This window comes from Hippocampus bargibanti, linkage group LG13 (genome assembly GCF_051943395.1).
Source record: "Hippocampus bargibanti isolate YZ-2025 linkage group LG13, ASM5194339v1, whole genome shotgun sequence".
In the NCBI taxonomy this organism is placed as follows: domain Eukaryota; kingdom Metazoa; phylum Chordata; class Actinopteri; order Syngnathiformes; family Syngnathidae; genus Hippocampus; species Hippocampus bargibanti.
Window position 1 is genome coordinate 10,650,949 of NC_142746.1, and position 26,031 is coordinate 10,676,979.

Sequence of the window (26,031 nt, forward strand, 5' to 3'; positions counted from 1 at the left end):
ATATAACAATAACTGTGATGACATATGACAGCGAGGCAATGAGAATTATTTCTTATGCATAATTACTCTCATTAGTGGCACTGCAAACAATAACAGTATGCCTTTAAGCACCATTCATTGCTTATACACACCATCAATCATTATGCCTTTGCTAAAATAATAATGTTCTTTATGCTGTTAGTTGCAGTTCTACTTTGTGTATTTTGCGCCTCATGTAAGCTTAACAAGGCATCCACAGCATTAGAAACAGCTGTCACAATGATGAAGCACAATTCTACACTGGAATATATTACAACAGTGTTGATAAAAATTGAGCATTTGCTGTATTATTCAGAATTGTTTAAAGCTTGATTCTTGACATTTTGGTGTTGAATGTGCCGGTTTACCTGGTAAAACCCTCTTGAGTACATTTTATTTACAGAAAGGTATCTCTTGAGTATCACAAAATGTGTTTCATTTTTGAAAAATAATTTTGATGAGTGTCGCCAATGCAGCCAATGAAAACAACAACATCCAAATTGGAATATGTAGAAGACATGATAAATGAAGACATTTTGAAACTGAAACAAGTACTGTGTTTTGTTGTATAAAGCACACTCAAATGTGCACTCAAATGCCTTGATTTTATTCAAAAGATGACCCTGCGCCTCATACGCAGGTGCGCCTTATATGTGAAGAAATACAGTAAAGTCTCGTTATATCGATATCGGATATATCGATAGTCCCGGTTATATCGATACTATTTCTATGCACGCACGGAGAAAATTACATGCAAACAGGGTCGGATATATCGATAGTCCCGGTTATATCGATATTTTTTCGGACCCCCTTGAATATCGATATAACGAGACTTTACTGTATTGAGCCACTACAGGTCATGCAACTGCTGTCAGCAGCCACCGACTCCATTTCCCCCTGTAGAAGTAGTGCATAACCCCAGCCTCACTTTATGTGGTGTGCCTTATACTGTATTTGGAAAACTTTTATATCTTTATATATTATATTTGGAAATTTCATTCCTTTAAAGTGCATCTTATACATGTATATGGAAAAAGTTTGAAAATAAACCATTCGTTGGGGTTACGCCTTATACACCTCACACCTCACACCTAACACCTCATACACCAGAAAATACGGTCATCAAAAATAGCAATCCGGATCTGACTCCATGATCATTAAGATGCAAATAATATAGAAACAAGCAATTCATCAAATTGACACGTAATGGCAATTCAGTCATCAGCGAATTCACCTGTTTTGCAGTGGGACAACATTTAATAACCGAGCTGAGATTCAAACCCAGAATTTTAAAACTGTGTGGCCATTTTCACCACAATGCACCATGTTGCCCAATAAAACACATTATGATGTCATAAAATGTACAGTTAGTATGAAATATATGCCTCAGTATTGTGTACTGTGTTGTGAACAAAAATAGGCCCCTCTACACACACACACACACACACACACACACACACACACACACACACACACACACACACACACACACACACACACACACACACACACAAAGGAAAAAAGGTAGAAAGAAAACAAAGGAAAATTACGAAAGCCATTAAAAATCATTATTTCCTCTTGGGTGGGTCCATGGCAAAACATGACACCGTTTAGTTGCGTTCGCTTCTCCTGGAAGACCCACTCACACTCCCCGGTAGAGGCTGCCGTCCACCGGCTCGACATGGCAGGCAGACAGGCAGACTCCTCCTCGCGCTGGTGAGGGTGGGGAGTGTAAGGAAGGAGGAAGTCCGGCTCACATTTTCCTCCTCACCGCGGAGCCCGGTCCTCTTCTCGGCGGTGGTAACTGAATAGCCCAGTGTAATCTGACACTTCAATTTGCCGAGCTCTACGGTAGTTGATTCAGTCACTCAGTTGCACCGTCGGCTTGGAGGAGCAGCTCCACAGAGAGGGAGGGAGCGAGAGAGAGAAACATACACACGCGGACGGTTTTATTTCAGCGTCGCGGAGGAGGACTCGCCTGGAACTGGAAGTAAGTTTGGCGCCTTGTTCCGGAGCTCGTCGCGCGGCTCGTACGCTCTCTCTGACCGGGCAGGACCTGCTAACAATAGGCTGACCTCGTCGGAACCTTTAAGCGGGTGAAGTAGTGTCAGAGGCTGGCCAGGCAAGGCTGACTGATGGTGCTTCGGTGTTGGTGGTGCTTTATATCGGGTCATATGGATTCGGCTTGATGTTGGCGTGGGGTGTCTGTCACGTTTGGACAACCGCGGACGCCCGCTTTGCATGAGGTGTGAACAGGCCGACTGCCGGCCTCCCACGACGCGGCGCCTCTGAGCGCCTCGTCCGGGTGCAGCAAGCCACCCAGACGGTCTGCCGGCCGGTTCCGACCGACCGGTGGCTGATGGCTGTGGCTGGCGGCTGATGTCTGTGGTTTGATGTTAGTGAATATGTTAGAGAATATGTTTCACACAATGCTGTGTTTATATCATCTGATAATTCCCTAATAAAATTATCAACAATGGTTGTTGTTATGCTTTGCGCAATGATAATGCAGCATCAGTGTCATTTGTCACCTTCAGGGTGCACCCACGATACATCTTTTATGGGACCTCCGCCAAGGATGGATCATCCTAATAAACACCACCTTGTACACTAGCATGGATCCCATTAACCACTGAGTATGATGCTGAAAGAGTATGCTTCATCTTAATGTGGTCTTTGGGTTCTTGATGGGAGCTTCACAAAGTCTGCATCATTCAAAGAAGCACAGGCGTGAACACATTCACATACACACATCAATAGTGAGAAGAGGTGAAATTATCTGATAACTCTAATGAATGATATTTTTAAAAAGTTGTCTATGTTATCTAATGGAACCCTGAATGGGGCTGTCTCATCTGAGCAAGCACCATATTGAGACATTTGTAGATCAGTAGCTGATGATAAATGTTATAATAGTTGAACCAACAATAAGGTATGTCACATTATCTTCATGGTTCTAAATTTCAGTGGTCCCTGAACTAATTCCCTGCCAGATGTGCAAAAATGTGTCCACTCTCGTGCTGGGGTTTTTGTCATTTTTACTCGAATTGCAGGACCCACAGAATATTGATTTTTAGGACGACGTAAAAGTTCATTCATAACAGCGTAAGAAACCTTAGACTTCCTTCTTTCATCAGCAAAAATAGTTAATTCCTAAATTATATGGATCGGTCTGGTGTTATATGAGCTTGAAAGGAGGGCAGTTGTCCAGAATACAATGCAATACATACATATTGGTTTATAAATGAAATGTATTATTATTATATAGTGCTTTAACAACAGCTGAGGCTGGAACAAAGCGCTAACATGGAAAATAGGAAATGCTGCCCCCTGTTGGAGGGGAAAAACATTGCCAGAACTCTGGCCAGCGTTTTATCAGCACCGAAGCAAGAAAAAACAAAACTCAAACTTATTCGGGAAGGCCGCTCTACGTCATATTTTCGATTTCTGAATAAATTTGTGAATGTCAGTGAATGAGTTAAGTGGTTACCTAATTTAGTCGGTCAAAAAAAAGGCCAAAAATAAAATCTATTGTCTAATGAAATGTGTTTTTCAAGTCTTCTTCTTTTCCTTTCGGCTTTTCCCCTCAGGGGTGGCCACAGCGAATCAATGTCCTCCATCTATCTGGGTTTTGTGCATCCTTTTCTCTCACACCAGCTACCTTCATATCTTCTTTGACCACATCCATAAACCTCCTCTTCGGTCTTCTTCGGTTTTTCAAGTACTGCACTAATAGTGAAGGTGTTATGTGGCGTAATGTATGACTTCTGAAAAAGCATATTTTTTCTTCTTCTAAAATCACTTATTTCCTTTTGTAATTAAACTACTCAAAAGTTTTGCGGTCATATCTATAGTTTTGAGATGTTTGTATGGTTCCATAGACTATTTTAGTTGATCAGCTTTATCTGGATAAAGTTCAAAGAATATTCTAGTCTACAAATAAGATGGAAGTTGTGTGTGTGCATCTTGTTTGTAGTTATTATCACTGACATTTGAAGCTTTTCTTGATCCCTTTTTGCAAATAATCAGTGGAGTCTCTCTTGGCCCCGTGCCCCTCCCCTCTGCCAAAATTTGCGAAAAGTATATATTTTCAAGAGCCATTACGGTAAGAAATAAACAAATGGCAATGAAAACATAATCTCCTTAGCAGCGCTAATAAGAATGGAAATGACACAATGCACAGGTGTGAGTTTAATCTCTTTGCACAACATGTCAGTGCACATGTGGAGAAACACCTGGGCACCTTGACACTGAATCACTGAACTAACAGCAGCAGAGGAAAGGCACATTTGTCCAAGCTGTTAAAGTCCCCCTGCCTTAAGTCTGTAAGATCCTCCCCATTAAATTCCTCCGTCTGGATATGAGGCCAGGCAGGGAAGAGCGCGGCCCGAGTGCATGTGTCTGGGGGGTGGGGGGTGGGGAGAGCGCCCATCTCTTCATTCCTCTTCGAGGACGTCTTAACGGGGTCAGAAAGAACCTTGGCGTGCGATTAGAACAGAGCGTCCTCGATAAAACACCTTTTTCTGGCAGCGTGTCAAACCAAGGAACAACAAGCGTAACTGTTTTTCTGGTTTTGTGTTGCATCAGTGTTGCGCTGGATTGCAGGTGTCCAATCCCTGCATCCTGGAGAGAGTAAACAGCATTTTGGAGGGAAGGGAGGGATAGGGAGCGGGTGTATGGGGGTGTGCACCCTCCAGTCTTAGTAATTGATGATGTAATGAATTCGTTTCAGCAGCAACACTTGTCAGCTGCAGCACGTTAATTAGCGTTTTTTTCCGGAAGACGGGGTGGGAGAGTTGTTGCTTATTTTGTCCTTTCATTTTGAGCTAAAGGTGTCGTTAAGTCACGGAAAGCCTGCACACTTGTTCGTAGCAGGTTACCTGATCAATGGTGCAGCAAAAGAGGGCAAGGAATTAAAGCCATCTGCAACTGTTTGAAAGTTGGAAGTACGCGTGTTTATGTGTGCGCTTGCTTTCCTTCTGTTGTCCCTCCTGGGGCCTCTCTCCAGCCAGCCAGGCTGTGAGGCAAGACAGAAGAGTGCCTGATTCACTGAGCAGGCGAAATGCTTCCCGACACTCCCACTCAATCACATTTTTTTTTTTTGGGGGGGGGGGGGGCGCTTCTAAGTGTGTTTAAACACGGTGCAGAGTGCTAATGTGTGTCTAACCACTGTGGGAGTGCCAGTCCCCCTCGAGAAGGAGAAATTTGTAACGTTGGAAATAAAACCTGACTACAGGTGGTCTTTGGTTTATGACGATCTAGACAAATTTAATCGTAAAGCCTCGTTGAATAAAACTCATCTGTGTATAATACGCCCTGCTAAGATCACCTCTAAAAACTTCTTTTTCTCTCTACTTGTGTATAATATGTTTCCCATTTTGTGGATGACATGAATGACGATTCAAAACATGCAGTATCAATAACGTCGCAATAGTTTAAAATCCAGGTTAGCAACTCTGGTCTTTTCCCATATGATTAAGGTCTTTTTACAACCATGTGTTCAAAGATACTTTGTTCTTGCAACCATGCGTGCTTTTTGTCCTTTTAGAAAGATATTGAGCATTTCTTTACTCAGTTTTTATTTCTCTTCTACTTTTTGGAACCGTTTTAAATACATGTTATGTTTTTAATGACATCATGCTGAGAAGTTTATTGAGTTACGTTGCCATGGACGATAAAGCGATACAGTGATACCTCGGTTTACGAATGCTTTAGCTAACAAACTTGTCGCCTTACTTGGCATCTAATCTTGGCATACAAACTTGTTTTCAGGAAACACACGGACCACCACCGTGGCTGCTGGACTACTTTTCCACACCCCCTTTTTTTCTGAGTTAATACGTGGCATACATGGTTTGCTATCGAGTGGATACTTTTGCTTTTTTGGGACCGAAAAAGACCACACACCATTCAGCCGTAGCAGACACAAAACAAAATTACGGTCAAGCAGAAGAAGAGCATCGAGAAACACAAATGATGTGTGCGTTTGTGTGACTTAGCGTCCCAGTACCAGTATGCTAATACGACCATTGCTACGTGTGGCTAGGGATGTTTCTGTGTTGACTAAGCAACGGTCTCAGGCAATAGAAGGTTGAAAAACTTCTGTTGATTTGGATTAATGAAAAGCAGCTAGTCGGGGATCACGTTAGTGAAGATATTATCACAGAGAAAACACAGCAACTTCACTCGGATTTTAGCGGGATTAATCACCATTGTCATTGTGATTGTGTGAGCTAAATGCTCGATTTAAAACAAAACAAAAAAAAACATGGTAATTTTTAGCTAACAGTGTTCCTACCACCTTAATTATTCAATGTGCTTCATAGTCAGTTTTCAGTAAAATGTGTCACTTTACAGTGGGCAACATGTCAAAATAAAAACAAGAGACCACTCATATACAAGTGACACTTGTATTCAACCGTTGTTTTGTTGTTGCGTAACATGTTCTGGATGATGTGTTCATTGCACCATGTTTTATGAGCTTATATGTTATTCAGCAATTTAGCATGCAGCACAGCACATGTTGTTGTGTGTATGTGTGTGTGTCCACGGCTAATTGTTTAAAGACTTGGCAAAAGCTAATCAATGTTTTGACAGGCTGACATTTCCTGTAGCTCCTCACGCTGCTTTGCCGGGAAACACTCGGAAATACTCGTCTTCACTTGACACGGATTCTTGATTTCTGCTGTCAGCCTTTTTTTTCTTTATAAGCCACTCCTACTCGTGTGCCAGGCAGCCTGTCTTGCGGTACTTTTCATCTTTCAGTCTCTTCTGTATAACACCTCAGAGCGTTTTAAAGTCTTCGTTTGGAGGGACATTTTCAATGCTACGGTTCAACGCAAGCCGGGGTTGCGCCCTCGGTGTCAGACGCATTACTGCTACGTAAAGGTTGTTGTAATTCTAGCTTTACAGTCTACAGTTAAGCCACTTTCTAGGGCACGTTGAGTAATTGCGGGGTTAAGGATAACACTGTAAATGAAACGGTACTTACCACATAGTGAAAGGAGAAAAATGTGGACGCACTTGAGATGGAAGAGGAGTCACATTTCTTTCCTCTTAAATATGACATCTCGCCCCATTGAACACTTTGTGTGTGTGCCCGTGTCATTTGTGTTATGAAACAATATTGTCTTCTCATGCCTCACAAGCCATAACACGAACGTCCGCCGCATGGAATGTGATTGCACCGCAAGTTAATGGTATGAACACTGTCTTTGTCAGCTGTTGGCGCCAAGTGATCAAGTCTGATCCAGCGGGGCTTTTATGTAATCCCATTAAAATATCAACACTTTTTTTACCTCAATACCTGTAATAATGCCACAAACAACCTCATTTAATATAAGCCAGATGTAAAAATGACATATATCAGTCAGTTGTCAATGTAGTGAGATGCAATTTGCTTGCTCTTAAATTTTATACAAACTAATAACTTGGGATGCTCAGCTCCAGGCATAATATTATACACTATCTACTGAGGCGGTAAATTGCAAAATTTGGAATCTATGACCCTCCTTAGCGGTCTAGTTTTCTTATTTCATTTCTATTATTTTTATATTATAGGTCATGTCTGCCTCATGGCTATTAAGTTTGGGGATTGAATCTTAGCTTTGGTGTTCTACTGTTATGCCAGATTTCAAGATTTACACCATCACAATTTCGGAGCCGATCTGTGAGTTAAAAAAAAAGTGTAGAGGGCCACGGAAAGTCAGTTGTTGCAGTCAATCCCATCTGTTCTTTGGTGGAAGGCAAACTACACTTTGTACTCGTCGCCAGTCAGTGACAGGGCACTTATGGAAACAAACAACCCTTAATGCCACCATCCACACTTTCACTGAGTCTTAACTGATCCGATGTCACTTAAAAAGCTGATAAACATCACAGTCCCAACTGTAAGCTGTCGATTTATGATCACAAAACCGATATAAAAAAAAGTATAACAGTGATTCCATTTCCATGTGTCTGCACAGTGTCACTTCTTACATTTGTGACATTTCTTTTCTCCGACGTGTGTTCCTGATGTTTGATCTGTGGAAAACAGGCAATGTGTCAACTCACATCCACCTTCTCCCTTCACCCTTGACTTCCCCTCAACATCGGGTAGGGCGGAGGTGGGAGGGGGACACTTGCAGTCGTCTAAGTGCTTTTTCTGAGACTGCCGAGTTAGACGGAGTGCCGAGAGAAGTCACTCGCCCACCCTGTCACCATCTCATGCATGTTTGATTCAATGTTCCTTGAGAAACGAGTGCATGGGACCACACAATAACCACATCCTGTTCCCGTCCGCCGAGAGACGCCGGCCGGGGCCCTTGAATCATAAATGACAACCCGGCCCTCACCGGGAACAATGCGAGAGTCGAAGGAACAAAATGTTCCTTGTGTCTTTCCTCCTGGACTCGATACTTTTCACCATCATGAGCAATTGCGTTCCGACTTTCTTTTCACTGCCGCCGATGAAATCCTCAGCTGTGTCAGAGAGACCAGAGAGGAGATGGTACGTGTCTGGGTGAGCGGCGGTGGCGTGTGTCTGTTTGGGCTCGTAAATCCTGTTTAAGCTAAACAAACTCATTGTTCTCATCCTCCAACTGCGCTTTCCAGCCTCCCTCCTTTTCTGTCCCTCTCTTCCACCCTCCTGCTCTTTTTTGTAAGTACAGTCACTAATTAGTCGCCTCTTCACGCTGGGTCAGTAGGTTTACTGTTTCAGCCGGCGGTCGGCTGTGTTTGCCTTGTGCCTTCTGATACCGCAGCGTGCCCGGAAGAGGTTCTCACACCTTGCAAAGCGTCCCACGTGGCTCCGTTTGCCAGGCGAGCCTCCTGGTGGGGCTTTTTTTACGCTTACCTGGGGTTGAGTTCTTACCTTGTGTTACCGCAGAGTGCAGACGATCATGTCTATAAAAAACAAATTAAAAGGCTGAGTTCAGGGAAAAAAAACTATATAGTGCAGAGGTCCTGAAATATGGATTATGGTCCTGTTTTGGAGCCAGACCTCCAGTTGGTTTTTGTGTCACGAGAAAAGGAAGTGAGTTTTTTTATTTGATTATTTTTGAAAGCACAAAGAAAATTCACAACTCTACAACTCTGACCTTACACAACTCATCCAGTCAATTGAAAAAAAAATGTGAGTAGTGAGCGGTTCTGTGTGAGATAAGGTTTTAATAGTTAATGAAAGCTAACATCTAACACCTTTTTGGTGTTAAAATAAAATGAAAACAAAACTGCTTGGAAAAAAAGAACATTGAAAACCCATCTTACATTTTTTAAAGCTGACAAAAACTAACTTCCTCATTAAATTACATAAAAAATGTCATTTGTTGTAATTTTTGCCCATTAATATATCATTCATGTGATTTCTGGGTTCATTTTAGATATTTATTTTATTATTACTGTCCATTCATACGGAGCAAAGTCAGTTTTTTATATCTTGCACTTGATAAACAATCCATGTTTGACAAAAAAAAGAAACACTAAGAAATCCAAGGAGGGGGAAAGAGTATTTCCATGGATTGTAACCAGCCAACAGCTTGACACACAAAAGTCATGAAAAATTTGTACAGACTATAAAGCGAATTGCAAATGGCGCAAATATGTCAAGGAAAACCTTGTCGTAGTGAAATTCCAGGAAGAACAACCACTGATCGCACTCGTCAATGTATTTACACAAAAATGTCGAGATGAGATGCCTTTCGTTATTTAGAGTGAGGCAAGCAATGAGGAGCTCTCTGGAACTTGTTTCATCTCTGCGCAAGGGAAATACACGGATCGATCATGTGCTTGATCATCCCTGAAACGCGACATAAATCAGCCAATCGAATTGTTTCTGCAGAGACTGTGTAACATTCACTTTCTAAACAGAAATGTACTATTTTTCTGGTCGTAAATGTATACACAGAGGAACTCACAGGGCAACTGCCTCCTTTGTAACTTCTCCTGTGTGACGCATCGCCCAGCCAATCAGATTGGTTTCTAAAGACATTTGCGAGGGGGCCGAGTGCGTATGCAAAAGTAGGCAGGGGGTTGAAAAGTCCATGAAGGAAAACACAACAAGCGCAATAAAGGCTGTGCTTGAGAAAGAAAAAAAACAAAAACAACAATAATCAGTGTTCTTGTTCATATCCTCTGAGATGTTTTGAAATAGCTACAATCTTTTTGGCAGCGTCGTCTATCAAGAGAGAATGTTGCATTCATGATCCGATTGGGGTTTTTTGAAAGAAAAAACAAATCATTGGCCTGTCTGTGCGCAAGCACAGCGGCTGGTTTGATGAGTGAGGTTTGCGTGGGAGCAGCGGAGTGATGGTGAAGATTCTCTGAAGGCGTGTCCAACATGGCCTCCGGGGATGCATACTTAGTTGTTTTATGACAAGGAAAATTAAGCGAGATTTGCTAATGCAAAAGACAGCATTTATTCTTCGCCGACGGGAAGTCATGCAATCGCTGCTCCGCTATTGTGCCAATGCTTCCGAATGGCAAAAAAATGTTGCTCTGTATTGAACATTGATTTTAGTTTGCTTGGCAGAGGTGCGTTGATAAAATGTTTCTTTTTGCTTGATACAACCATCGACCCATTGATAAGGAGACAATTTGACTTTCAGGCCCAGTAGGTCATGTATCGTCCCTGGGCACATCATGCACAACATCTGTCGATCTGAAAAATCAGCAAAGAAAAATGGGATTTGGTTCAGTAGTGCACATATTTTAACTCTGTTGCGAACCAAACAGTAGCACCAAATGAAGCAAATAGTCGATTTGATGAAACTAAGTCTGCTACATTTTGAAAAAAAAAAAAAAAAAAGAAAAAAGTTATGTGGCTATGTGGCGGCCCGGTAGTCGAGTGGTTAGCACACCGACTTCACAGTGCAGAGGTCGTGACCCGGTCCAGTCTCCCTGTGTGGAGTTTGCATGCTCCCCTTGGTCAAACGGCGGTTTTCTCTGGGTCGTCCGGTCTCCTCCCACATTCCAAAACCATGCATGGCAGGCTGGTTGAACACTCCAAATTGTCCCTAGGTGAGAGTGTGAGCACGGATGGTTGTTTGTCTCTGTATGCCCTGCGATTGGCTGGCAACCAATTCAGGGTGTCCCCTGATGAGTGCCCGAAGGCGGCTGGGATAGGCTCCAGCACCCCCCCATGACCCTAATGAGGACTAAGCGGTCTGGAAAATGGATGAATGGATGTGGTTATGTGGCTTTTAACAACAATTAGGGCTTTGATTGGTTGACTTGTGACATGATCGGCCTGCGATGTTGTGTGTGTGTACACTCGCAATATCTACACGAATCTTCATCCTAAAAGTCCAAGTTACATTTTTACTTTAGTCTCATAAAATAGTCAACATTGATTACATTAAAAAAAGTGGATCAAATCTACTAGGTCCCCACTAAAAAAACAAAAATGCATGAGCTGCCACAGAATATTCAGCCTACCTTGTTTATCATAAATAAATAAATAAATGCATCTTTACATGACTTTTATTTCATGAGATGCCTCCACTCAATTAGCTGTTGAGTAAATACTGCGCCTTGGCCTGGTTTTAAATGACAGTGTCCAAATAGTATATCCTTCAAATATTTGTTATTATAGTTGTGGTTTAGAGCAGCTTACATCTTAACTGCATCCCGCTGAGAACTGTATGAAATATATATGTTGTGACAGAAAACTCCATTAGTGCGTTGCCACGTGTTTGTATTTGCCCGCCCGGTGCCCTCCCCTCCGTTTTTGACACTGGCGCGAGAGCCAAAGCGCTTCTAAGGACCGACATCCCTTTCATTCCCGCGTCTGGGCGGCTCAGATAAAGGAGACATATTTGAAACCACAGCGCAGAGATGGCAACTAGGAAGAAAGACGGCCTGGTGCGAAGCGGATAGTGAGACGATGAGAACAAGTAAAGCAGCAACAGATTTTGATTTCAAAGTCCAACGGATTCGTCTGCGACATTTCCAATATTCGGGTGCAAGTTGTGATGCTTGCCCGCCGCCATAATTTTTACTGACCTGCGACACATGAACTGCACTGGTCCTTGGTTGTACTGGGGGGGGGGGGGGGGGTTAATGGAATTTTTCATTTTTGCTGTGTGCTCCCAATCCAAATGTGTCCTGACGGTGAACCAAAGCCACGACGGAGGTCGTCGTTTATCACATGCATAATGAGAACGGGCTTATCACATGCACTCTGGAGCGAGAGAGAGTGATGGTACACTGCCAAGCGATCGGCCTCCCAAACAATGTTCATTATTGTCCGCGTGGGCTCGCTAATTATCCGGCAAAACATTATTGACAAACGGCTGCCTGTGTTTTATGATTTGAAAGGGGATTGGATGACCGTGCAGGGAGGAAAGAGAATCAATGCGCCTTTGAATGCATTCGCTTTTGAGGTTAGGATTGGCACAAACAGACATACTCAATTACTCCCCGTTTTTATGGTGTTCATTTGATTGGTGAATTAATGGCATATCAAGATTTTTTTGCGCCAAAAGTGTTGACACTGTTGCAACATTTCCATCCATCCATTTTCTTGACCGCTTCATCCTCATTCAGGTCGCGGGGGGTGCTGGAGCCTATCCCAGCCGTCTTCAGGGACTAAGCGGGGGACACCCTGAATTGGTTGTTGGCCAATCGCAGGGCACACTAATCTCATTTTCAAATATGGCAATTGCTATTTCATATATGGTTTGACTTCCACTATGACAACTTAAGACGTCCGGTTAGCTCGTCCACCTCACAGTGCAGAGGTGCAGTGTTCGATTCCAGCATGTTTTCGCTTGACCTCTGTGGGTTTTCTATGGGTACTCCGGTTTCATCCCACATTTACAAAAACATGCATGACAGGCTGATTGAACTCCCCAAATGGTCCCAAGGTATGAGTGCAAGCACGGATGGTTGTTTGTCCCTATGTGCTCTGTCATTGGCTAGCAACCGGTTCAGTGTCCCCTGCATACTGCCTGGAATAGGCTTCAGCATGCCCGAGACCCTTGTGAGGAAAAAAACGATCAAAGGATGGATGGATGGATGACTATAAGGGTGTTCAGACCTACTGAAAACATGAATCGCTACTCTTTCTTGCACTGCTCGCCCAAGTGCACATCAAAATAAAAGCACATCTTAAATTTTATTTGACATCATCATGTTTTTGCGAAGCTCCCTTAGAGACTTTGAACATCTTGAATGTTGCCTGCAGGCCGTACTTTGCCCGGCTCTGGATGAAGTCATTGTTCGCCATGATTCGCAATGACCCCCTCTTGTTTAAATTCCCCTGCCTGCATCCGATCTTCTTCCCTTCAACTTTTCCATTACGGCAGATGACATACATTAGCCCGCGTCTAATACAATTATTGCGCATCGCACCCATATTGCTTTTTCACGGCCATAACCTTCACTTATTTGCCCCGAGGGGTAGCGTGGAATCTGAATGGCATCTGTTGACACTGGTAAAAGGCCCACGTGAGGACGTCGCACGTTTCCCTTAGTCTCACTTGTGTAGTTTAAGTGGCAGAGCCAGTGAACAGGGGGTCAAAGGCATATTTTGTGGTCTTGTGGGGAGTGAGTCGTAGTGTAGAGGGTTGGGGGGTTAACCATACCACAGCATGACCCAAACATCTCTTGGCATTGTTCTGTAAGTAGGTGTGGCTGTGTATGGCTGGAATGGAGTCTGCTTGTGTCTATATGTCTGTGGCCGACAGCTCTGAAATATGCATTTGGGCTGCAGATGGTAGCACCCCCCTTTAACCCCCTCCCACCTCCCCCTTCCTTTCTTCACCGCTGTGCCTGCATGACCAAGTCTCCGTGGATGAAACATCAGTATGGATATATTACAAAAATGTCTGAGTGACTGATGCATGAAACCTCCAACATATCCAAACGGCCTGACAGTTATCAGCCTTTGCCTTTTACAAGAGAACCCAAGTAAGCGGCATGTTGCAGTTCTTTCACACAGCTGCACGTAAGGCTGGGCACGTAATTGAAATCTCATCAGGATTTTAATTTTCGCTTCTTTTGACCTTGTATTTATTCTGCGTGCAGTTGACACAAAACAGTAACACAGGGAAATCTGACTTTGGCGGTCATTGTGCAAGGGGAAGAGGACCTATCTTGTGCAGATTCTGTACAATTACTGCATCAATGCTGTCACACAAGAGCCTGCATTTAGCCAAATTCACCTTTTACACAACCAATCAGCTAATACTACCTTGGCGAGTGGAAAATGGCCTCCTTTGAAAACTGCCACTGTCATTCACGCAGAAGCATTGCACATACTGACTTGTCGCCCCCCAAAACAGGAGTATAGGTGAATATGACCTTGTAATTTATTTCAAGGTGTAACGTTTTTAACAGCTGATACCCAACTTCTATTGGACTGTTGTTTTGAAAACACTTGTCACAGCCTGGCAGATATTCTGTACGTCTCACCTGATGATTGTTATCATAAGTTGACGACCTCATCGTGTTTCTATGTGAAAGTGCTTTACTATGTTTTGTGTAAAAGGCACTGGCATTAAAATTCCGCTTTGTCTTTTGCCTGGGTCTCCATGTTAAAAGAGACTTGTGTGTGAAGGAAGAGCGGGGGTTAGCTGACTGAGGTCCTGCTCTGATTTTCTCTGGAATTTCTTTGTTTTTGGAAGCCAGAACAGTCGGGGGAAACTGAAGCTGGTTTAGCCTGAGGGTTCTGTGAATTGTCTGCTCACATCTCTCCACCTTCGGCTCTGATGGTTTTGGGAAGGGGGTGGGGGTTATTCTGTGTTCAGAAGCAGCGAAACAGTTAAAGTGTTTCTTTTTTTCTTTCTTCTTCACCTTTCTGAACGACCGACGGTGAGACGGACAGTGAGAGAGAAAGTGAGCGAGAACAAGGTGATAAAAATGACGAGAGCAGCGGTTGAAATGAATCCGCAGGGACTGGTGCCCCTCCAACATAAATGTGCTCCGTATTTGAGGGAAATGAAAGTCAAATGTAAATCCTGCCGCTCAGTACATCAGATGATATTGTCCCTGTGAATATAGAAGGCAAAAAGGCACAGGGAGAATAAGTTCATTCAAACCTGAACCCATTGCTTCTTTTTTGCCATCTCGATATACAGTACATACATCAATGAATTGGGTGGTGCAGGATTGCCTCATAAATCTGCAGTAGCCCTTAGTTCGGTTTCTGCTGGTGTCGGCTCCTGCTACACACTGCAAATCCCCTTCACCTAGACCCCCCCAACCCTTACAACACACTCACACCTCATTAAGTGTGATAAACCTCAGATAATGGTGTTAAGAGTTGTACAAACCTATCTCCATTTACTCCATACCCCATTTTCTCTGTAACTACAGTAAAGTCTCGTTATATCGATATCGGATATATCGATAGTCCCGGTTATATCGATACTATTTCTATGCACGCACGGAGAAAACTACATGCAAACAGGGTCGGATATATCGATAGTCCCGGTTATATCGATATTTTTTCGGACTCCCTTGAATATCGATATAACGAGACTTTACTGTATATGCTTATCGGGGTACGTGACTGTCGCTTTAACTAACTTCCACAAACACTCTTTTCCTTCTCGTTTGAAGGGTGAGGATAGATGGTGGGGGTCGGGGGCTTGTGTTGAACCAGGAAGGAGGGCTTTGGTTGAATAGGTTGGCTACATGCCTCTGTTTAGCCAGTCTCACTCTGCAAAAGCGCAGAGGGGTGGAAGTTTGGGATAGTAAGGGGTAGAGGGTGGGTTTGGGGGGGTCGTCTAAAGGGCCAAGAGGTCTGATCACGTGATCCGTAATGGCGTCCGTGCTGGTCCCTTTCAGGCTGTCACAGTAAATCTGTTTGGCGTGTCACTTTGTAAATCATTACGAAGGATAAAAGCCTCTCTATTGGATTGTGGCGGAAAAGGGGCCAGTCGGCAGGTTTCCTTTATGCCGTCTTGACGATGACGATAATCAAGTTTGTTTCTGGCCATCCTGCTGCGAGGCTATAATTAGCCGCCTCCGTCGCTCTCGCCGCTCATCTTTTTTGGCATGAAGCTCCTCAAAGCGGAAGTGGAACGTGAATTGTTTTTGCGCTGAGGTTATGTGCTGCGGAGAAGCATCAAGGTTTTTTTTTCTTTTTTATCACATGCTTGTTTTTAGAAATGATAGGAATGCATGGTGGAAATTTTCAATACTCACTTTATTGCTGCTGAACTTACCACTGTTATTGTTACTTGATCGCTCTGGGTTGCATTGGATCCATTGTCAGTTTTTTCACTGCGGAGGCATAACGTAGGCCACTCTTTCATTTCGACAATGTCCATATTTTGTACAATTAGTGACACTCTTATATTGTAACGAAGCTTTTTGTCATGTTATTAAATATTAGCAGAACAGCAGGGCTCTGTACCGATACGATATTCTTTCATCGACCGTACCACCCTCAGCTGAACTCATTGCATGGCACTGTTTGACTTCCAAGCTGTTCTCATTTCAAACCCCTTTTCCACAGTGCGTTTCAATAATTAATTTGTTCCCAACTGTCACCATCATAAAATCATTGTGGAAGAAGTATCATGAGAAGTTAACCACTGCAACATAATACTAATTAAATCTAAAACTAAATGAAACAGGTGACAAGAGAAGAATATATGTCTAGCCAAAGACAAGCCAATACCCATCATTTGCCAATACCCATTTTAGTTGCTTAGTCAGGTGAAGTCTCATAAGATACACCTGACATCTTTGCACAATGGGTGTTTTAAATTGGGAGATAGACAAAATAGCTAGCTTAATAGTGAAATTGGGAGACAAAATAACGAGCTTAATAGGTTGATAGATAGCTGACTGGATTGCCAGATACTGTAGATAGATATCCATGTTGCTAGCTAGTTAGCCAACTAGCTAGTTAGCTAGCTGGTTGCTTTGTGGTGGTATTTTGCTAGCTAGATATCCATATTATAGATATGCTTCGTCTGCAGTTGGGCACTAATGTCAAAATGATACTGTACAGTATGTTGAAAGTTTACGTTTGTCATTTGTCAACAACAGTTGGTCGCAAACTGTCAGTATCATCTCATTGTCTGCGACCTGCTTTGGCAAACCTTCCTCTCCCCTCTTCATCTTTATGCTTGGCTCTTTGGTGTGTGTGCCAGCAACTTGCCTGGAACCCAGTGGCGGGGCAGACATCTGTCGCCCAGCTACCCCGATTTGATCTGAGCCTCTAAGCGCGGGGTCACCAAAAGTAGCAGCCCAAAGTAGAAAGCGTGGTGGGCGAGGTCTACCTCTTTGTTTTGGTCTAAGTTCTGCACCCAAACAAGAAACACAGTCGATGTAGACCTTTTTTTCTCCTTCTTTGGAGGGTGGGGGGGCTTTGCATGCAGCATCTGTCATTTTGTGCTCGTTGGCTGTGTCCCATCTCAACGCCCACTTTTTTTTTGCATCACAGGTGCAGAGAGCAGAGTGAAAAGTCAGTTAAGTCGGGCTGTTTGTCAGCGATGCACACTTGATCCTTTCAGTGAGATGACGGAAGGGTGGGGGGGGGGGGGGGGATTCACAGTTAAACTGGATTTCTGACCGGGTGAATTAAAAGGGGTGTCGACTGTGGCTGTTTAGTGCCGTTTGACATGCTCGGCGTCTTGCCAGCTTTGGCACTTTATATTGCTCCTTGAAAGATTAATAGCTTGATATTGATCCTGTTCAGCAATGTTACATTTTCCTCTTGTAGTTCATCTGAGTTCATTAAAAATAAGGTGCCATGGGCTCCGCTGTCTCGAGCAAACAGCAACACCCATTAACCACCTGCATTTTCACTTAGTTGTATGGATAAAACACCTTTCACAGAAAAAGTTACAAAGTGCTCCAGTGTATAAAATACATTCAAAGGTACATACCATATTTCTGCAATTCGTGGCTCGGGCATGTATTTACTCACATACAGATGGGGGGGGGGGGGGGGGGGGGGGCATCTGTTCTTATTTCTCTCTAAAGATACATTTCGAGAATAAGATTAAATTGTACAAGTATATTTAACAAATGTGAATGTGGAGTTTCAAACAAAATAAACAGGAATGCTACAAAGGAATGGCAATAGATGTGGCCGAACTAATAATAAAAACAAAAGAAAAACGTGAAAACATTGAATTTTTTTTAGTCGCATAGTGGAGAAATTTATATTTCACAGCAGCAAAGTTATGGAAGGAAAAGGAAAGGAAAGGAAGAAGTAGAAAAACAAAATACAGGAGCTGCTGGAAAGGCAGCCACTCTCGCAGCGCCATCTTGAAGTCAAATGAACAACAAAAAAAATATAGATGACAACACAAAGACACAGTCATTCAATCTTCAGCACTTCAGCACATGCAATATTATGGAGCAGGGACCATTGATGTGTTTGAAATTGTGAGCTCCTTGCATTGCGATGAATGCTATGGGTTCCCAATCGAGCTGCAACAAACAATTATTTTAATAATCGGTTAATCTATCAGTCATTTTGGCAATTGATGAATCAGTTGGCAGGAGGGTGGGGTCAAATTTACTGCGCCATTGCTAAAGTTAGTGCTTCTGATCTAGTTCCTTGTCTAAACACACACAATGGTCGGCCGCGTGATGTCACAGTTGAAGTGAACTGACTGCTGCTCCGCCACGGACCAGTCTAACATGTCGAGCTGGTCATTAGTAAACACTGTGGTAACGTGTGCAACTGTTTGCAAAATGAGTCACCTTGCTCCCGTGCTGCAGCGAGCGTGTTTTTATCCCCCTCAAATCCACTCAAACTTGTACGACATGCAGCTGCTGTAGAGCTTCTCAACCGAAACATTTATATACCAAATCTGATGATGTTTAGTTTGCCGCTCTGATGAAGTAAACTTGTAATGTGACACACTTGGTGTCTATTAGTACAATTTTTAGTCAGGGATGAATTATGTAACTGTGCTTCATGTTTTTCATTTGTTTTTTTTTGTCTTTTTTATTAAATAACCAAATTGGTGAGTTTTTGGACGCACAAGTTTCTAAAAAAAATGTACAAATTACAGTAAAGTCTCGTTATATCGATATCGGTTATATCGATAGTCCCGGTTATGTCGATACTATTTCTATGCACGCACGGAGAAAATTACATGCAAACAGGGTCGGATATATCGATAGTCCCGGTTATATCGATATTTTTTCGGACTCCCTTGAATATCGATATAACGAGACTTTACTGTAGTTTAAAAAAATGACCAGAGTAGTTAGAGTAGAGCGTTATGCTGTATTGAACCAGTCGACAACACCGGAATGGTGCTTTGGAGATAAAGTTGAGGACCCATCTGGTGAAGTGAGAGCCCGGGGAGTCGTTGAGTTGTACACCGAGCGCCCGGAGTTGCTTTTGATTCCGCTCATCTCGTGTGAGTTGAGGCTGAGTAAAAGGCTAGCATGTGTGCCTGGCAGATTAGTTCCCTTCATGACGCCTGTCCCCTCGCAAAAAAAAATGCCTGTCTTAACATCTCATTCACTCGCTTTAAATCCCCGGAATGGAAATCAGGCTGAGATTAGATAACGGACAGCCATTATTATTTGAAGGATAAGTGACCTCTGTCAGTTGGCGGGAGCTTCAGACCATCGTGTGCACTTGTTCTAAATTGAAAAGCATTTGCATCAAAAACAAACATTTACATATGCTCATTCCGGAAAAGAGATCTGCAATTCTGTTTTATTGAATTCAATAAAAGGGAGTTTGACCTTCTAAACTCACATTCGCACACCAAACTGGCTTCTGTGTAAATTTCAAGCAGTAGTCACAGTACAAAGTAGTGCATCGCCATACTCTCCTTGCACTTTACACCTGCTGACTTATTGCATTGCTTCCAATATACCCTTACATGCGGTCTAAAGGTAATTATCGAAAACCTCTATGTTCTTCCAAGCGCCTTTTCTCTCTGGGCTGCTGTTAAGTGTCTTTCTGTTAAAGGTGTTTGATGCAGAGGGCAGTCAAGGTCGAGTCTGGAGGATGGTCTTGGTAAAAGAGTTTGATTACAGAACTAAGCACCACAGTGTTTTTCCCCACATTGTATTTATATCTCAATGTTAGAAATAACCCTGTTTGAAAAAAACATATTTAATATTGTCAGGCATATTTACATTTTGGTCTTGGAACCTTTCTTTTAAATACCGTATTTTCCGGTGTATAAGGCGCAATGCATGGTGTATTTTCAAACATTTTCCATATATAAGGCGCACCAGAGTATAACGCGCACGTTCAATGAATGACAAAAGTTTACCAAATATAGATGAAAAGGTTTCTTCAGCCGTCATCTGTACTTCTTTTAAGGTGTCGGACGTTTCTCTTCTTATCCAAGAAACTTTGTCAGCAAACTAAAGTCTTACTGGTACATTAGGCCCTATGTATATCCCTACTGTCCAGCCCAAGCAGGCTATTGTATGAACGATCCAAATTGAACCTCACCCCACCAAACCGATTTAATGAAGGATTTAGTTGTTTTATGAAAATCGCTTCTTTTACTCCCCTTTCAAACCATCTATGTTCTTTCGCTAAGATTTTAACCTCATTGTCGTTAAATGAGTCGTTGCTAGCTTTTAGGTGCATATGTACTGCCGATTGAGGCCCACTATTATTATCCCTGCGATGTTGATAAAATCATTTTTTTCACAGACGTTTTACCAAATATAATCTATAAATATATAAAAGTTTTCCAAATATTAGGCACACCACATTATAAGACACTACAGCAGAGGCAGGGGTTATGTACTAGTACCTCTTGTACAGGGTAGAAATGGAGTCGGTTGCTGCTGACAGTAGTTGCGAGACCAGATGTGGCTCAATATTACTTCACTTATAAGGCGCAGGGCTACCTTTTGAAGAAAATCAAGGCTTTTGTGTGCACCTTATACACTAGAAAATATGGTAACTGCAATGAGCAGGTGACTTCTTGACTAACAGACCGTGGCTTTCTTCATTTGAAATGCTTTCAGCGAAAGGCCTTTTAACTGCAGCCGCTTTCAGCTGTGCGATCCATTGACTTTTGGTGAAGTCACTTTGAATTCATCATGTCTCTTCCGATATTTTTGCTCTCTTGAGATGCGAATGGGTTCAAATGCTCTTTCCAGAGTTGTTTCATACATGTCGATGTCAATACTTTGTTTTATATTTGCGTTTGTTTCTGTTGAAACAAATTGAATATACCCCAAAAATAAATAACAACATCACAGCCTATTACCTCACCGTTCCAAATTACAATATTTTCAGAAAGCTCAGTATGTGCAATTACAGCACTGTGGCTACCTCAGTCAAGTCCAATGCACTTAATCCAGCGTGATCACTGTCTATCCACAAATTCTCGGCCGTTTGATAACATGACTATTTTCTTCAAATAATTAATCCCACCATAAGTGTTTCTGATGTGTAGGTTATTTTTAATCGGTGTTAGTCGAAACAGTCTCAATTTGCTCATCAGAACGCAGGTATGAGACTGTTGTTGAGAAACATAGGTAACGGAGTCTCAACATAAACTGAGCACATCTTTGTATTGATTTCAGTGTTCGAGTAAGTATCCTCGAAGTGTACACTACATGCGTTAGTACCCTTGCACAACTGCGTTGCCACATCGATGCACACGGGTGTGTCCTGTGTGACTTTGAAGAGAACAGCATTGCAGTTTTTTTCTTAAGTCGATCGAGCGGTTGGCGATTGATCAGCTTCAAACAAGCAGAAAGCATGTCTGGATCGGCGTTGACTTGCTCATTCATCAACCCCCGTTCCGTCCCTCCTGTCCTTCTTGAAACATTTCAAATGCCCCCATTAACCCTCTCAGTCACCTCCTTTCGGACACTTAAGCAATTTGCACTCTTATTAGCCTAATCTGCCCAAGCAAGAATGACAACGGAGGAAAGATCACCTCGTTGATTAATGTTTGCAAGTGGGCCCTCCAACTTCGAGAGAGCTGTGATACTGCAACCCTGAAGTGTTTTTGATGGAAACCACATTAATGATTGAAAGCAGGAGGAGAGTGGTTAAAAATCTCCCCGCTCCGACGGCATCAATTATTAAATGTGCGCTCGCTTTCTCCTGTTTTGGTGGCACATTAAATATCAGTCACCATGTCGAGTTCTCCAGTTGATAGTATCTGTCATGGAAATGGGATTTCAATGATTGTATTCATTTGTCAAAATGTTTTAGGGTTGCCCTTCGCTCTGCATCATGAAGACACGACCTCGTTCATGTGACACAATTCCATTTGTGTGTGTTAAGTAATTGAATTAGATAAACAGTTTTTTCACATTAATTCAGTTATTTTTTTTATTTTAACACAAGCCTGATTTGTCAGACCAAACCATGATAATCAATTGATTAATCTATTGCTTGGTTTTGTTTGAAAAAATACAAAGCAAGAGGAACTTTAAAAAAGTAGGATTGGCAGTATTTGGGATAATGTAGGTAATTAACTCATTCACTGCCAGACGTGCAAAAATGTGTCCACTCAGCTGCCGAGGTTTTTGTCATTGTCTCTCAAATTCATGGACCCAGAGAATATTGAGTTTTAGGAGTACATAAATGTTCAATGCAGCGTAAGAAACCTTAGATTCTCTTCTTTCATCAGAAAAAAAGAGTTAATTTCTAAATTATATGGGTCTAGAGTTATCTGACCTTGAAAAGGGGAGGGGCAGGGCTGTACAAAAGGCAAATGCTGTCCCCTCATGGAAGGAAAAAAACATTGCCAAAGGTCTGACCAGCGCTTTATCGGCAGCACCAGCAAGACCAACCAAAACCTGAACACATTCGGGAATGGCGCTCCACATCATATTTTCAATTCCCAAATACATTTGGGAATGGCAGTGAATGAGTTAAGTCATTTTTCAAAATCGATCACTCCTATTAGAAACAGCCCGATTGGATATGCACTTATAATGTTCACGGATTTACACATTGTATATCAGCATTAAATCAGAACCTGCAGTGTAAACAAGGCACTTAGAAATGAAATTTATTATTATTATTATTATTATTATTATTATTATTATTATTATTATTATTATTATCGACCGATTCTCACTATGCCACATTGCATCTCTTTTAATACCCGCACTGATTCAGTCGGCGTCCATGTCCGAGCTGCTCGCACGGTACACGTCAACGTTGACGTGTGCCTGTGATCGCCGCAGAATCGTGTCCGGACTGCGTGTCGTCCAGAAAGCCGAGCGCTGATTTGAGCTCCGTCGAGATGAACTGACAGGCCCGTGAGGGCTTAGGTCATGGCCAAGGTTTCCCGTCAGACCGTGCAAAGCTCTCGCCGCCGCCCGTTGCCGTACTTCCGCGCAAGAGACCTGATTAAGTCGTTGATGCTGCATGTGGGCAGCAACCGAGCAGCGCCACGCTCGGGCCGGCGGCGCAAAATGCTCCGAGGCTGCTGTAAGGCACGCGCGGTATTTGCTTCTGGCCCTCAACTGAAGGTCACCATTACTGGCTAGATCAGACGACGCCTGCAAGCATTTCAGTTTGATGCCGCTTCATCTGTTCATCTAAAGTGACACACTTTCTGCTGTCACTTGGCTCATCACTGACTGTCCAATGACTCCAGTGAGTGTCAGTACTAAGGGGTATTTTAAAAACATAGTGTGGATCTTCTAAGCCATTTCATCTGAGTGTGTTTTTGGAACTTGATTGTTTGAGTGAACCTGTGGGGTTATCAAACCAGGTCACCCCCCCACCCCCCAAAGACCACATGACTAGCCTGTGGGCCTGTTCTAATTTAATAGCTCACTAGTAATGGGACACTGTGATTTCCTAGTAATCGTGAATCGTAAATGTTAACATTTAAAAATATTAACACTTGAAGAACATTCGAGAAATGATGTTGCGTATGATACATGATAAATAGTTATAAATAAAATAAATTAAATAAATACATAAATAGATATATATATATATAGATAAGAGATATATAGATGAATACTGTACATGCATAGATAAATACATACATGAATAAACAACTCGATAAATACAAATATGTAAACAAATTATTAAACAAATAATGAGGAATATGCGGTACGGAAAATGGATTGATGGATAAATAAACAGGTAACACATAAATAAATACATAAATAAATAAGTAAATAAATACTCCTTATGAGTACTATTTCAAAAGCTTAAGTAATCCAGTTTTAAGACACTAAATATGAACTAATCATTCAAAAAGTACAGTTTTCAACCTAGCCACCACCACCACCACAACTTTGCACCCAAAAAGGTTTTATGCCAGAAAATATATCTGTACCCTGCGATTGTCTGCCGACCAGTCCAGTTCATATCCCGCCTGCCGCTCAAAGCCTTTATTCCATTGTTGCCATTGTGCCTATTCAAGTCTTCAAGACTTTCCCTCCATCTTCCGATTTAATCAAATTGGCCTTTTGTTTCGATGTTTGCACATCACCAGATAGTTTAAAATGCTCTTTTGTTTGAAAACAGTTTCATTTGACCCTTGTATGGTGAAAAGTGGGGCTCAAAGCAGCGGTATGCGGGTGTGGACACAGACAGAGCCTTGCAGCTCTTGGTATCTGCAACTTTTGAGTCAACATCCTGCTCCTTATACACGCCAAGAAGGAAAAGTGAGGTGCCGTTGTCATCATCTGAAGCTTAATCTATGCGTCTGATCGTGGCGTTGATCACGAAGGAGCTTGTGCTGCCCACCTTATGTCAACAGTGGCGTATTTACACAAGCCGCTTCCTGTCGACTGCGGCTCCTGGCCCTGCGGCGTCGGGGGGCTGCTTCTCACACGGCAGGCATTTATTAGCTTTACGGATGGAGATTCACACGAGCACAGTTGATAGCATCATGGCATACATCACAAAGAAGAAATCACTGTGCTTGACCTTTGTCAATGGTGATAATGATGTTTGAGTCACATGTGCTTGTACAGGCACAGTTTAAGACAGTCATGGTCGACATAATTTTCAAAGTTACGGACACAATGAGCTAGTTTGAGTGGCGGCGTGAAAATAATTATCGTAATTCTTACTCTACTGGTTCATTAGGCTATATTACACTCTGATGTCCAAATTGTTTTATATCCCCGCGAAGGGATATGGGAATTCCATTTGCAGCCATGGATCAAAGTACATCCCTTCTACTCTGAAACGAAAATAATGACAGTAATTTTATGTTTCTGACATTTATTTAATAGATGAAAAATAAAAACATTTTCCAGAAAAAATATTGCCCCTTTTTTAATCTTCTAACTTGTCATAGCGCTTTTTCTTCAAATAATGCTAAAAAAATAATTTGTAGAAAAATTGTTGTATTATATCGACAATTCAGATAAAAAAACAACAAAATAACAATTATGAATAAAGAAGTGTAAAGAAAAGAATGAGAAGGAGCGTCAGTGCAGAGGGCCGATGCTTATGTGGAACTGTCGCGGCTTGGAATTGAAGTCAATAGATGCTACAAACTTTCAACATTTAGCTTGTAGCAGACGTGCACATTCCACCATGATGTCCCTGATCTACTGGTGAAAAGGATGCTTTGATACTCTCCTATTTCATCTACAACTGCTACGTACAACAAATAGGGTGCAGAAAAGTGCTGTCTTTTGTGTTGTCACATTATTTTTTTTAATTTTGTCGCAAGAGTGGCTGCCTTAACAGCAGGTCCTGCATTTTGTTTTCCTACTTCTTTCTTTCCTTTCCTCTTCCTTTCATAACTTTGCTGCTGTGAAATGTAAATTGCTCCACTGCAAGACTAATAAAGGCGAATTCAATCCAATACAAAAGGACAATTTGGTGAATGACAAAATGTAATTCATTTTTAGAGGATCATCATTTTTTTAACATAAATTTAAAATGTCTCGCAGTAGCAAGGCAGTACATTTGAGGCAGAAGTTTTGTAAAAGATAAACAAACCCCAAAAAATTAATCCAGACATAAACAAATAAATAAATTAATAAATTAAATTGCTCAGTAGGAACCACTTATATCTATGTCAGCAAAAGTGCCCAGTCATTTTCGATAGCGAATTACCTTTGAGTTAGGGTTCTCTTGCCTCAGGGCAATAGTTGAGCAGCTAGCCGCTTGCCAGTCCATGCTAA

At 42.2% G+C, this 26,031-nt stretch overlaps 1 protein-coding gene across 3 annotated transcripts in view; it reads left to right on the plus strand.

The window, feature by feature from the left end:
• Positions 1-1,752: 1,752 nt before the first annotated feature.
• Positions 1,753-26,031, plus strand: part of zmiz1a (zinc finger, MIZ-type containing 1a) — a 137,654-nt gene continuing 113,375 nt past the window's right edge. Inside the window, exon 1 of one of the 3 annotated variants that reach the window (XM_089011794.1) lies at positions 1,753-2,008. The gene's annotated coding sequence lies outside the window, so the exon portion shown is untranslated. The remainder of the gene's footprint in view (positions 2,009-26,031) is intronic. The other 2 variants (XM_089011795.1, XM_089011796.1) reach the window with 2 other exon arrangements.